A 14221-nucleotide genomic window follows, 5' to 3' on the forward strand; every position below is an offset into this window, starting at 1 on the left:
AAATGCCATTGGAAAGTGTAAGTGTGTATATGTATGTAAATACATATATACACACCTTTAAGCTAATGATATATTGTCTTGGCAATGCACAAATATAGCCCATAATCCAGATTCACTGTGTGTGTTGGGGGTATGAATAGAGTATAGATAAAATATAAATATGTTAATAATTGTTGAGGATGAGTTAAGGTACATTGGAGTTCATCGTATTTTTTTTCTTCTGGATAAGTTTAAAATATTCCATAATTAAAATATTAGAACAGAAAGAAAACAAATCTCTTGGTCTTGTTGGCCCTTAGGACAGTGGGAGAAGCAGGATGTTCATAGGAGGTTGATATATCTTCTATGCATATGTTTCTTTAAAAAAATTGACTGGGCCTTAAAATTCTCAGGCTTGGGTTCCATGGGGCTAGAAGCCCCTTATGTTTCTTGGCTTATAGGCCAGCTGGAGGCTCTGGGCTTTGGTCATAGCCATCCATGATTAGCCAGTCTATGTGGACAGATTCTAAGAGGTGCCCAGAAGAACAACAGTTACCAATTATTGACATTTCTTGAAAGGGTTGAAGGGAGGGAAAAGTTTTTATCATGTTTGTAATCCAAAGGCATCAACAGCAAGTAGTATTAATTTCCCTGAGTATCAGGTCAGGTTGGGTCTTACCAGAGCCCTTTAGAATTGCCAGAAAGTGTAGGCTAGGAGTGGGTGTGTTATCCACAGGTAGGAAAGGACACTAGAACAGAAATATCAAGCATGAGGCTTCTGTGCCACTGGTAGATTTCTGGAAAAGGGAAAGTGTGCCTTGGTGGTCCTCAAGGAGAGCCTCATCACCAGAAGTAGACTTTAAAGAAGATGTAGAGACCCCCAGCAGGCACTCAACTATCAAAAACGATCCACTGGAAAAGAAGATAAAATTAATCATTCTAGTTAGAGTTGTAATAGCATGCATCGTTGCAAAGAAAAATCACATACATGCATGCATGCACACACACACACTCAAAAAAAAAAAAAAGAAAGTATTTCAGAACATTCATTTCCTAAGGGGTAACTGTCTGGTTAAAATAATGGGATCTGTGATGAAATTTTCATCAAGATTTACTCAAGAGAGCAAGAGAGGAGCTTCCTGCTGGCAGAATTCATAATTCCCTTCCCCAAGGCAGCTCAATTATGTATTCAGCCTCTTTCTCTTAAAGAAAGTAATTATGGGACAATTCTATTTTTAAACAAAATCAATTTGCGGCTCCGTTTTTCATTACTAGTTGTGAAGAGATGCAACACCCAAATTATCGCAAATAAATGGTTACTCTTCTACAACTTAAAACAAGAGGCATTGTAAATACAGCTTTTCAGAAACCTATATGTTATATAAGGCTAGATAGACACACACAAACACATGTATAATATGCATAATATATGTCGCCTTTACATTTGTGTCTGGGAGAAAAATTCATTTCTGGCTGGTTAGCATTCAGCACTTCTCAACCTCTCTTCTGTAGCATCTCCATCTCCCATTTGGGTGAATTCTCTGAGACCTTAGCAAAAGGTTACATCCAACTCCCCTCTGTCACCCCCCCGGATGGGAGCCAAGGGGTCCAATCGTTCCTCTTCCACCTCCTGGAAAAGCCCAAGTGTGGGTTGGCGGCTGAATCTTGGTCAACTGGATCCTCTTTTTTAGAACTTTGACTCTTGATCAAATGATACTTTGACTCTTAAGCAAAAGTAAGGAAATGTTTGAAGTTCGAAGGTGTTACAGGACAATGAAAAGCTAGGAAAATTCTGGGACAAGTGGAACAGGGAAACTGAGGCAGGAAAATTAAAGCAGAAAAGCTTTGCAGGCAGCTTGCAACAGTCTTTTTTTTTTTAAAGACTTCTTGTTTTCTTTTAGTTTATCGTTGAAAGTATTACAGATGTCCCCCCCTTTCCCCTCATTGATGCCTTTCACCTGGCATCCAGCCCTGCTCCCCCCGGGCCTTCTCCACACTATTGTCTGTGTCCTTGGGTTATGCATATATGCATGTAAGTTATTTGAGAACAAAGAGCTAAAATCTCTCCTCACAAAAGGATGCAGGAGAGGAGGGGGAAGGGAGAGGGGTCAACCTCACTCACCAGAGACCACTTAGTGCAAATCAGCAGCAGGGAGGAGAGGGAAAGGACAGTCTGTTTAAACAGTGTTCATCCATTCCTTTGTGGATGCTCATTTGGGTTGTTTCCACATTTTCTATTGTGTATAATTCTGTTATGAACATTTCTGTGCAACTTAAAAAATCTGGTTTTTGAAATTGTTAAAATTATACCATGGGAAAAGGAAGAATATAGAATGCGAGTCCTTACCGCAGCCCACCCCCACGAGGACCTGCCCCCAGATATGGGCACCCTCACTGCTGGGACAGGGCGTCGTCTTGGTAGGTGCCTTTCCTTCCTTCCTAACGGGCACGTGAGGTGCACCATTAGCACTTTCTCATCCACACAGAGAGAAACCTGCGCCGGCAAGGAGGTAGAAGGGAAAGTGGGTCGGAAGCCTGCCATCGGGCCAGGCCTGGTAAGGTAACGTTTCCCTGGGCTGGAGATGAAGTACTGATGGAGCGAGGCGGGGTCTGGGCTTAGCCTTTTCTGTTGGCCTTTGAGAATTCTACTGGGGCTAAACCACCAGAAGTTTCTGTTTGGTTTCATTTTGATTTATTTTAAAAGTCAACCATATGCCACTGCCTCAAATCAGCCAGTCCCCAGAGGTGACAAGAGAATGTTTATCCATTCCACAGGGTGGTATTGGCCCACGATGGAGGAATGTAGCTGGTTCTTTATCTGTGACAGTGTCTTTGGGGAGATGTCGGATGCTTCTTGCAGAAATGATCACTTCTGTATTGGAAAAATCCCTTACATCAGCCTTGCTGCAAGTTTATGAAGCTACTCTTTTCCAACTGTGCGACTGTCATAATCACCAAAAATGAGTTTTGAAGGAAAGACACTAAAACTCCTTGGAAATACTGGTGTGCGGACCAGCTAAAACAACTGTCCTTCAGGCTACGCTGAGGGACTAGAAACTTTTTATTGTGTATGGGTCATGATCTATTTCTTAAATGTACCTGATAAAATTCATGAGGAGTTTGTAAAAAAAATTTATAGATTCTTATCCCCTAATTTGGTGATTGGTTTTGTAAGTCTTCAGAGAGTGGGGATATTGCCCCCTTAACAATTACCCCAGGTGGCTGACCTGGTTATGTGAGAGTGGAGCCTCCATGCTCTCAGAGCTCTGCTCTGCCAAACAAGGGAGCCCCAAACTATGTTACTGCAAGACATAATTAAATGTTTTCTTCCTGACATTGAAGGACAACAATTTCTTGATAACTGAATTTCCTTGATCAAGAAAACCCTTGATATCAGAGGAAAGAGACAGTTTTCAACAGTAAATGAAACAAACCCAAACCTCTTTTTGATCACAGAAATAACCAGCACAGCATTTTAAATATGAATTTATGAAGTGCACACACACACACACACACGCATCCACCTGTCATTTCAGCTGTTGAGCTTATAGGACCTGATTTACAGGTAGTGTGAACTCTGCCACTTAGGAAAAGACGAAGGGGTTAAGGAATTGCCCCAACATTTGGAAAAGAAAATCCTGCTGTGGGAATGTAGAGGTGTTGCTTTTCCCCATATTTCCATTTCTCAAAGAGAATAGCCCTGAAGCTCCTGAAAACTGGCTACAATTTGAGGATTACAATAGGAGGTTAAAAGTGAAAAGGCACATTACTGATCTCAGGTCGTATAAAAAGCAATCAGCAGAACCCAGCAGAAACAGAGACATGACACCCTTTATGTGCGTGTAAAAGTAGGGTTTCCTACAAAAGCATTCCAGTCCTCTTATCCCTGCCTTCATTTTAGAATGGCTCTGTTCTTTCCTTGTAAACCCTGCACAGTAAGGTTTCACCTTTGTTTCTTGCCACGCTTTTGACTATTGCCTCCATCGGATGTGGGCAGAGCTGCGCTCTGGCCGGACAGGACACTCCGGGAGCCTGGTTCCTCTTCGCACTGGCCACACTCTTCTGGGCTGTCGCCTTTGGCCACTGCAGGGATGCTGTGTGACCACTTTCCCCTCCGGAGACACAGGTGTATTGTTCACGTTTTCTAGAGGTACAGCACAAGTGTTAGGACAGACACAAAGGCAGGTCACAAAATCTGCACAAAAACTAGATAAAATAAGAAATAAGTCAGAATAAAAAGAAGCAACAGCCAAGGTGAGATTTAAAGGTGCAAATAAGGGCAATTATATCTTTAAGGGATGGCATAGCTTGTTCTTTTCAACATAGATTTTTCAGTTTCTCATCAGGCAGGCAATATGCCCATAATCATTCAAAACCGATGTCATAGATGAGGGAATTTTAATCTCTCCACATTTGCTTTTATAGTTCTTTTGCCTACCATGTACTTATGGTCATTTCAAAACTCCTCTCTGAATGTTCAGGGTCTGATTTTTAACATCACCCTCGCCACTGTGAAAGTTGGCGTAAGCGGAGCCATTTTAAACTGGAGGAGAGGGCACTGCTTGTCTTGTTTCTTGAACCTTCGACTGGCTCAAACATCTAGACTGAGCTTAACCTCAATTTGTTTTAAAATGGTTTATAAAGTCAGCAGGAAAGGGAACATCCTGATCATAAGAAATTTTATTCTTTCTGAAGACAGAATAGGTAACCAATCATGCATAGCCAAGAGTAGCTCAGTTTGTCAGCACCAACAGGGATTTTTTTTTTTCTTCTTTTCATGTAGTTATTCCTTTCTTTCCCTCCTTGCTTTCACCCTGTAATCAGGACACGATCCAGGCTTCTGACCCAATCTGTGCTCCTGAGTTGCAATTCTTTGGTCCCAAGTAAACACTTTGCCTCTTGAATGGGGGTCTTGTTTTTATAGGTCAACACCATGAGTCTTCATACATCTCAGCCAGAAGGTTCCCATCTCACCTTTACTTCTCTAGCAGTTTTGCCACCCAGACGCCATGGATCTTCTGTTGTCTCATATGAATGTTCACAACCTTTTGTGCCACTCACACACTTTGGTAGGTGCCTAGAACATATTAGGTACTCAGCAAATATCTGTAAAAATTAAAGGCAATGCAATAATTTATATAAGGTTATCTGTGTTGTCCCAGCAGACAGTACCCTTTGAATGTTACCAATTATTAATGTAATAAACAATTAAAAACAGTCCATGTATTTTTTTTGTGCACAATTCCATGGTTTTGCACTTAATTCTGGTCTATCCACACCTTTTTCAAAAGCCATGTGAATCAGTCCCAGAGTCAATATTTAATTATCTTTTCTAGAAAGTACCAGCAAATTTCACAAAGAGGTTCAATTTCTACTTTCAGATTATGCATTTTATAGCCAAAGATTGCATGTGTGCAAACACAAAGATGACATAAAACAAACTAATATGCCTTTATATCTTACTGCAGATGTGTTCTCTCCCTTCCAAGTCAATAATGTGGATCAGTGAGTCACCCTTGCTTCCCCAGAACTTTACACAGAAGCACCAATTGCTCAGCACTCTCAAGTCTCTCGAGTTGAAGGCACTGATACAATAGGTCAGACCTGGGTGGGTTTCAGAGAAGCTACTGAAAATGCGTCATCAGAAAGCAGAGAACAGCCTTGCTCAGTCTGGCTCAGTTGGCTGGGCATTGTCCTGTGCACCAAAAGGCAGCTGGTTCGATTCCAGGTCAGGACACATGCCCGAGTTGCATGCTTGACCCCCAGGAGGAGGCGTGCAGGAGGCAGCTGATTGCTCTCACATTGACGCTTCTCTCTCTCTTCTTCTCTCTTTCATTCCCTCTCTTTCTCAAATCAACTTTAAAAAAGAAAGCAGAAAGCAGATAGTCTCCCTGCTTTTAGGACAGCTAGTAAGGAGACTTGAGATTCAGATGGAGGCCCATCTGCCTCCACATCTTACGCTTTTTCTCTCTACAGCATCTTGTCTCTCTGTCAGGCTGCATTTGCATTCTTGATTGGGACCAGAGCCCTGATCAGAAAAATTTGCTAAAGAAAGCGAATTCTATTAATATTTTAAAAGTTAGGTGAGAAAGAATCTTATACAATGATCACCAAACTTGGTTTTCACGACCAATGTTAAAATATAATCAGATTTAGTCATTAACTCAGAAATATATTAATCAAGACCAGATCTCAAAATTTGCACATGGCCTTGTGCTTAATGAATCACCAAGGTGTTCATCTCAGGACTCTCCAAAGATGAGGCAAATGTGAGAAGAATGCAATCACTATTGGAGCTAAAAAACGAAATATGACGGGCACATGCTAAAAACATTTCTTTTTCACAGGAGACGGAGCTTCCACAAACAGGATTTGTCACCTCCCACACTCTTCTGAAAGCCATTCAAGATGAATAATTTTACAAACAGATCTTAAAAAGCTCTGATTTCTTAGTTCTACATTCAAATCTGCAAAGCAAGGGCAGATTTTGGAGTCACGTCAAAGCAAATTCAAATTGGGCTCTACCCCTGACCCTCCCCCCAGCCAACCAGTCCCCAACAGCTTGGCAGCCTGGCCAAGTAACTTATCCTTTCTGAGCCTCAGTTCCCTGTTTTGTGTAATAGGAGTGACAATCTGACCCTCACAAGGTTACTGTGAAAATTTAAAAGATGATAAATATAAGGCATTTAATAAAACTACCCCAGTTTAATTACCAAGAGTGTGTTGACACACCACAGGCCTAAACGTAACTGAAGAAGACACACATGTCAAACAAGCAGAGAGTCATGCAGTTTGATAAATGCAAAACTGGTACCGTCATAATGACGTAAGTTAATAACTGCAGATGACTGTGAGCAACAGTGCCAGTGAGAAAGAGACCGGGGGTGAGAAATGAAACATCTAAATCATATTAAGCCTATAAATGTAAGGAAGAGATAGAAATGCTTACCGTCTCCCTAACAAGAGTTTCATAGGGGCTGGTTAGCATTTTGGAAATTAATGAAAGAAAGGATAACACAGGCACACAGACACCACATGACACTAAGTATCATTATATAAAATTAGTTGCATATAAAATGAGTGGCACATAAGCAACATATTCTTGCCCAGAGGATCCCATCATTTGGTCCAGATCTTGCAAAGATTCCCACCAAGAAAGGCTGTCCTGCAGAACAGGGCTGCCAATATCACTACCCAGATTCAAACAACGACTCTCAGATGTTGGGACTTCCTCTGAACACACACACACACACACTCACGCGAGGGAAATGTCTAATCATGTGCAAGTCCGAAGAAGTTACGTCTTCCCATGCTGCCCCAAGAGCATCAGCAAAAGGCGTAGGAAAGAGAAAGGGACCAGAGGGGAAGGAGGCAAGGAAGCCATCTAGAATTCTTGAAAAGTCAGATGGGCAGCCTGGAGTTACCATAAGTTCATACCTTTAATTCAAGTGTTAGCATCACCGCGAGTCTTTCTTAGTCACGCTTTAACTAAAGATCAGACGGGTCCAAAGGTTGCGTGATGCCTGTGCCCGCTTCTTTCTGAGGGAGGAAATCTACATGGCGAATCACGAGCTGCTAATTTTATCTTCAGATCTGGGGTTGATGAACTGTTCCCTTTAATGAGCCGAGAGAAAGAGAAGTGCTGTGAATGGCAGTGAAATGTACAGACATGGATAGGACACTGCAACAACCGTGCCCTTGCGTGTGTATCACGATATTAATTCCGCCATTAATCCTGATTGGCACTGATCCCATTACAGATCAAGAAATTCAAACTCGGATTATTATATCCACTTGCCAAAGACATGAGACAAACAAATAGCAGAACTCAAATCTCCACTCTGCTTTTCACTTCATTAAGTTGCCTCCACCTAGAAGTGTCTTGTTTCCCCACACTCTAGTTTTCACAAAAATAACAACTGTAAGCTTTACCATCTCCACGAGGCTTAGACCGATAAATGTGGCTAGAAGAAAAATTGATTAGCTCTGTTTTTGAGGACATGCACATATATACAGAAAAAGTCCTGTGTGTGTGTGTGTGTGTGTGTGTGTGTGTGGTTGGCACTGAGAAATAGGAGACTTCAGATGAGAGAGAAAGCTCACTAGTTAGTAAACTTTGAGTGCTCAATAGTAAGTCACCACCCCTATTACTTACTAAAGTAAATAGCCAGCCACATGCACACACATCTGCGTGAGCGCACACACACACACACACACACACACACACACACACACGACCAGGCAGTACATTTCAGCCATTTCTCAAATAAATGAGTATCTGGTTTGCCAAAGATGTATTCTTTGCCTTTTTCATTTTGTCCAAAATCTCTCAAGGGATAATTTGCAGCTTGGGTTAACAATATATATTTCTAGTCCAAAGCCCTTTCCTTCAGGTACCAACCTATTTGATGTGTTTGAAGCTTCCCTTTAAAGCTGGAAATTTTGACTTAACTACTTGAAAGAGACTTGAAAAGTTTAAAAAATTCAAATATCTATGAGATGGATGATTTTAGCGTTAATGTATTTCAGTAAACTTATATATGAACAACACGCAAAGCAGAACCTGTGTCCTCAGGTTAGATACGAGGGCAGTGTGAATGCTCTCAGGCCAGGAATAGGAACACTGAATCCGGTCATCATGATTTTCATCAATGATTTCTAATGAGCAGATATTTATTTTAAAATGTTCAAAACTTTTATTTCAAAAGCTAACAATGAGCACAGCTGAAGTGCCACGTCTCTGGGAAGGTTTCTGGCAATTACATCACAAATGAGGACATGGTGGAAGGTGCTGGGCTGGATAATCTGTGTATAACCACAATACCCTCTCCCTGGTGTAACCCTCCTGTGATCTGTCAACCCCTGTCACCTCCTCAGGGAGGGTCCAGCCTTTATTTGTTGCTTGTTGTCTCTGGGCTATTGATGTTTCTAGGCCTGGATCACACTGGAGAGCAGTCAATAATTCACAAACTGCAAAGCCCCAGCTCTAAACACACACACGCACTGGGGCCTTTAGGAGGTGAGGCGGCCTCTCTCTAACTTGTGTCCCGAGTTCCCAGAGGTGATGACCACACTAAAGGGCAGTGATCGCCCGCTGCAGCTCGCATCCACTTTGCCCTAAAATAGTCCTAGAGCCAGGGGTAAGTGTGCAGCAAGTGACGGGGCCTCGGCCAGGAGCTCCAGGCTGCTCTCCACTAACCCCCCGGCTTCCACATCCCAGATCCCTAAAACATCCCACTCTCGCCGGTCTTCCCCCCACCCAGCGTTCTCACAGGCCGCAGGATTAACCTGCTAACTTAAAGTTTCCTTCAGGGTCGGGGCTTGGAGAAGACAGGGGTCCGGGGGGCTGGAGCCACATCTTGGAAGCGACACTCTCCGGGGGGAGGTGGGCCGAGGCCTCGCTCGGCACCTTCCCAGGTCAGCCGCCTTAGGCGCCCTCCTGCTCGGACGCTCGGCCCCCTTCAGTCACCGCCCGCACCCCTGCCCCTACTCACGGCGCGGTGCCTGCGCGGGCCCTCGTCCCCGCCAGCCCGCGGCTCGCAGCCTCGGCGCCTCCACCGGGCCCGCGGCTCCTCGCTCTCGCGGTCCTGGGTTCCAGGCGGCCGCTGCCCACCGTCCCCCGGGGCTGGGAACGCCTGCTGCGGGCTCCGCTCAACGCGGGTGGCGCTGTGGGCAGGGGCGGGGGCGGGGGCGGGGGCAGGGGCAGGGGCGGGGGCAGGGGCAGGGGCAGCAGGAACCGACCCCTAGGCGTGTCCTGCGGACCCCGGGACCCGGCAGGAGCCGCCGCCGGGAGAGCCCGGGAAGCGGGGCGGGAGAGGCAGGAGCGCGCGGAGCAGCGGAAAGGGCGCCCGGGACCCGGCTCCGTGCGAACGGGCGCTGGTGGGACGGGCGGAGGCGCGGAGGGGGGGGGGGGGGCGCTGGGGACCCGACTCCGTCCGAGTGGGGCGCTGGTGGGACGGGCGGAGGCGCGGAGGGGGGGGGGGCGCTGGGGACCCGACTCCGTCCGAGTGGGGAGCTGGTGGGACGGGCGCTCGGGACCGGGCTCCGTGCAAGCGGGCGCTGGTGGGACGGGCGGAGGCGCGGGGCTGGCCCTCGGGACCGGACTCCGTGCGAGCGGGCGGGGCGCTGGCGGGGCGGGCGCTCGGACCCGACTCTGCAGGTGGGGCGGGCGGCGCGGGGCGCTGGCGGGGCGGGCGCTCGGACCCGACCATGCAGGTGGGGCGGGCGGCGCGGGGCGCTGGCGGGGCGGGCGCTCGGACCCGACTCTGCAGGTGGGGCGGGGGCGGCGCGGGGCGCTGGCGGGGCGGGCTCTCGGACCCGACTCTGTGCAGGTGGGGCTGGGGCGGGGGCGGCGCGGGGCGGGCGCTCGGACCCGACTCTGCAGGTGGGGCGGGCGGCGCGGGGCGCTGGGGGGGCGGGCGCTCGGACCCGACTCTGCAGGTGGGGCGGGGGCGGCGCGGGGCGGGCGCTCGGACCCGACTCTGCAGGTGGGGCGGGCGGCGCGGGGCGCTGGCGGGGCGGGCGCTCGGACCCGACTCTGCAGGTGGGGCGGGCGGCGCGGGGCGCTGGCGGCCGCCGTCCGGGAGGGAGGCGCCGCCTCGCGGGGGAGCTGGAGTCCGGGACCCGGCGCGGCGCGGCCCGGAGCTGGGGGTAGGGCGCCCCGTCCCGCTCTCCGCGCTGCCCGGCTGGGGGCTCCGACCCGGCGGCGGGGGCCCCTTCTCTCCCCGCCTCTGGCTTTGCTCTGCGCCTGCCCTGCCCGGGAGGCCGCCTCTCCTCTGCCGCCCGGACGCCGGCCGGTGTCCCCGAGGAGGGCCTTCAGGGAGCCCGCCTTCCCTCCCAGGCCGGAGCTGACGCCGCCTCACCGCCCCCTGGCCCGGGGGGCGCCCCACGGGCGGGGGGGGGGCCGGGCTGCGCTGGACGCCGACGGGGCAGTATACAGACGACTCTAGACAGGTGTGGACAGACGCCCACACCTGGATTTATATGTAGATCTAAATGTCCATATATGCTGATATCTAAACATATCCAAGATAGTTCTGTCTGTTCACCTATCATCTATCATCTATCAATCTATCATCTATCTGTTTATCTATCATCTATCTATCTATCTATCTATCTATCTATCTATCTATCTATCTATCTATCATCTATCTATATCTCTATCTATCATCTATCATCTATCTATCATCTATCAATCAATCTATCTATCTATCATCTATCTATCATCTATCTATATCTCTATCTATCTATCTATCTATCTATCTATCATCTATCTATCTATCTATCTATCTATCTATCTATCTATCTATCATCTATCTATATCTCTATCTATCATCTATCTATCATCTATCTATCATCTATCATCTATCTATCTATCTATCTATCTATCTATCTATCATCTATCTATCTATCTATCTATCATCTATCTATCTATCTATCTATCTATCATCTATCTATATCTCTATCTATCATCTATCTATCATCTATCTATCATCTATCATCTATCTATCTATCTATCTATCTATCTATCTATCATCTATCTATCTATCTATCTATCATCTATCTATCATCTATCTATCTATCTATCTATCTATCTATCTATCTATCTATCATCTATCTATCATCTATCTATCTATCTATCTATCTATCTATCTATCTATCTATCTATCATCTATCTATCTATCTATCTATCATCTATCTATCATCTATCTATCTATCTATCTATCTATCTATCTATCTATCTATCATCTATCTATCATCTATCTATCTATCTATCTATCTATCTATCTATCTATCATCTATCTATCAATCAATCATCTATCATCTATCTATCATCTATCATCTGTCTGTCATCAATCATCTTTCCAATGACGGCCATAGTATGTTTAGGTGCCTCCCCATCAGCCTCCATGCTTTGCTGCCTTTTCCTGACTTTCTGGAACGCTCTCTGTGTCTAAAACGAGTCTTTTGCATAATTCCATCGGAAAGAGCACTTTGCTACTACCCATGTTCTAAATACTTTGTGGGCATACCCCTTGGCGTCCCCCAAAACAGTCCAAAGCCGGGGTGCTGGGGTGGGGTGGGCGTGGGTGCTGAAATATAAACAAGAAGGAGCTCAAGCTGTGGGCCTGGAACCACTTGGGTTTTGCACACTGTTGTAGTCGCAGGGCCTAGCTCAAAACCCAGGCCCCCACAAGAAGTCAGCGATCTGTTAGACACGGATAGGTGTCACACCTAGCACATAACTGCTGAATAAACTCACCACTTTACTTGCGCCTCGCCTTTCTAGCGCGAGGCATGCCTTCTGAAGCCTTGGGACGAGCTTCCACGCAGCCAGCAGCCTTCCGTTTGTGCACAAGTTGCTCTGCCACTGATTTCTGCCCTGAGAGCGCGGGAATAGCCGCTCTTGGCTGCCCGAGCTTGAATGGGCAGCAAGTGAGAAACATTCTGCAAAGTAAGGGGCGGGCACCCTTGAAAAGCTGTCAGCATCGCGGAGGGCACAGAAACTAAGGAACCGTCCCAGGTGAAAAGAGATTTAGGAGACAAGAAAACAAATTGTGTGATACTGGATTGATCCTAGACCAGGAAAAGGACATTTGTGGATCGGGTGGCAAAATTTGAATGTCTGTGGATCGGTTGACAGCCTCTTATCACATTGGATTTCTAGTTTTGAAATTGTCCCGTGGTTGTGTACGGTGTTTATATTTGTAGAAGCTGAATAAAGGGTATGTAAAATTTTCATTTTAGCAACTTCTGGAGTGTGATACTATTTAGAAATGAAAATGAAAACATTTGATATGATAAAAATATAAATGAAAGAATTGCATTAAGTGACCTTTCAAACCTTCCAAGCCTAGAAGTATTCAGCTTTACAACTACAGTATCTGCCAAGACAGCTTGCCTGCTGCTGCTGTTATAAAGCTCACGTGGAGATTTGAGGGATGAAACAGGACTTTGAAAGTGGCAAAGCATTTCTTAAAATCCAAACCTTCTCAAGTAGACAGCTCGCAACTAGAAGAGTGAGATGTCTACAGATTCCTTTGCAGTCTTCACAAAACAAGTAACAGTCCTGTACATATATGTAGTTACTCAGTATTTAATAACTGAGTACCAGAAAGATAATAGCTATAACAGTAAAAGAGTAAAGAATTCTACCTTCTAAATAGATATTTTGTGTTTTCCATGCTAACTTCCCTGAAAAAATAATAATAACTTCTGGACTTGTGATGGGACAACCCCTTGGAAGACAACAGAGTAACTGTTGCTCATTAATAAACATTTTCTAATTTGCTAAAGGAAAAATTCTCTTACATGAGCTCTTCCGTAAGATGTGTTTGTTGAAGAATTTTTTTAAGTTACTCTTTAGCCTTCTCTAAGACCAGAGCAAATGCAAGAAAAAACAGCCAGTTCAGCCATTAAATTGCAGCACTTTTGTGCATAAGAGAGAGTCTTAAATGGTAGGTTGGCTAATTCAGGAATTAAAGGAGCCTGGAATATTTTTCCAAAAATACCTGCACTGCCCATGAGTAAAGGCTTATCCTTGGAAAACAGACCTGGAACCTGCCAATAAAGCAGCGTGTTATCCAGTTGTGGTCTACAGGTGGGAGGAAGGAACCTGCGTGCTCTTCCCTCTCCAGGCCAGGATTCGTGAAAGGCTAGAAATGCTATTTTTCTTTCCCTTCACAATGATTTCAGAGATTTTCAGAAGCATCCGTTAAGTGTCTTTTCTACAAGCCTTCCTAACTCCTTTTTAGGTATGACAAGCGTGTGAGATTTATTCCACAGGCATGAAACCAGATTAAAAATCAAAATACAAGCAGGCCCTGGCCGGTTTGGCTCAGTGGTTAGAGCGTCAGCCCACGGGCTGAAGGGTCACGGGTTCAATTCCAGCCAGGACGCATATACCTCAGTTGCAGGCTCGGTCCTCGGCCCCAGTCCGGGCATTTGTGAGAGGCAACCAATTGATGTGTGTCTCTCACATCAGTGTTTCTCTCTCTCTCTCTCTCCTGCTCCCCTGAAAAGCAATGGAAAAAATATCCTTAGGTGGGAATTAAAAAATTATATATACAGGTCCCTCTAAAAATACAGAACTGGATAAAGCAAAGGAAAGAGGAAAGATGGAATAAAAACTTTTGAAGGGTAAGAACTAATGTTGGTTTTTAAATAATGTTCTTAACATCCTAGTCCTAGATTATTTATCATCCTCCAAGCATGAATGCAGAAAGGATACCCAGACTGAAAC

At 45.9% G+C, this 14221-nt stretch overlaps 1 long non-coding RNA gene across 1 annotated transcript; it reads right to left on the reverse strand.

Moving 5' to 3' along the window:
- Positions 1-2475: 2475 nt before the first annotated feature.
- On the reverse strand, positions 2476-9521 carry LOC107536434 (uncharacterized). The gene is made up of 4 exons (XR_015715627.1): positions 9474-9521; positions 7417-7593; positions 4954-5085; positions 2476-4123 (listed from the first exon to the last, which is right to left on the reverse strand). It is a non-coding gene; the product is annotated as an uncharacterized LOC107536434 (long non-coding RNA).
- Between the last annotated feature and the right edge of the window lie 4700 nt (positions 9522-14221).

The sequence above is a fragment of the Miniopterus natalensis genome, chromosome 14, assembly GCF_054644295.1.
Source record: "Miniopterus natalensis isolate mMinNat1 chromosome 14, mMinNat1.hap1, whole genome shotgun sequence".
Classification (NCBI taxonomy): domain Eukaryota; kingdom Metazoa; phylum Chordata; class Mammalia; order Chiroptera; family Miniopteridae; genus Miniopterus; species Miniopterus natalensis.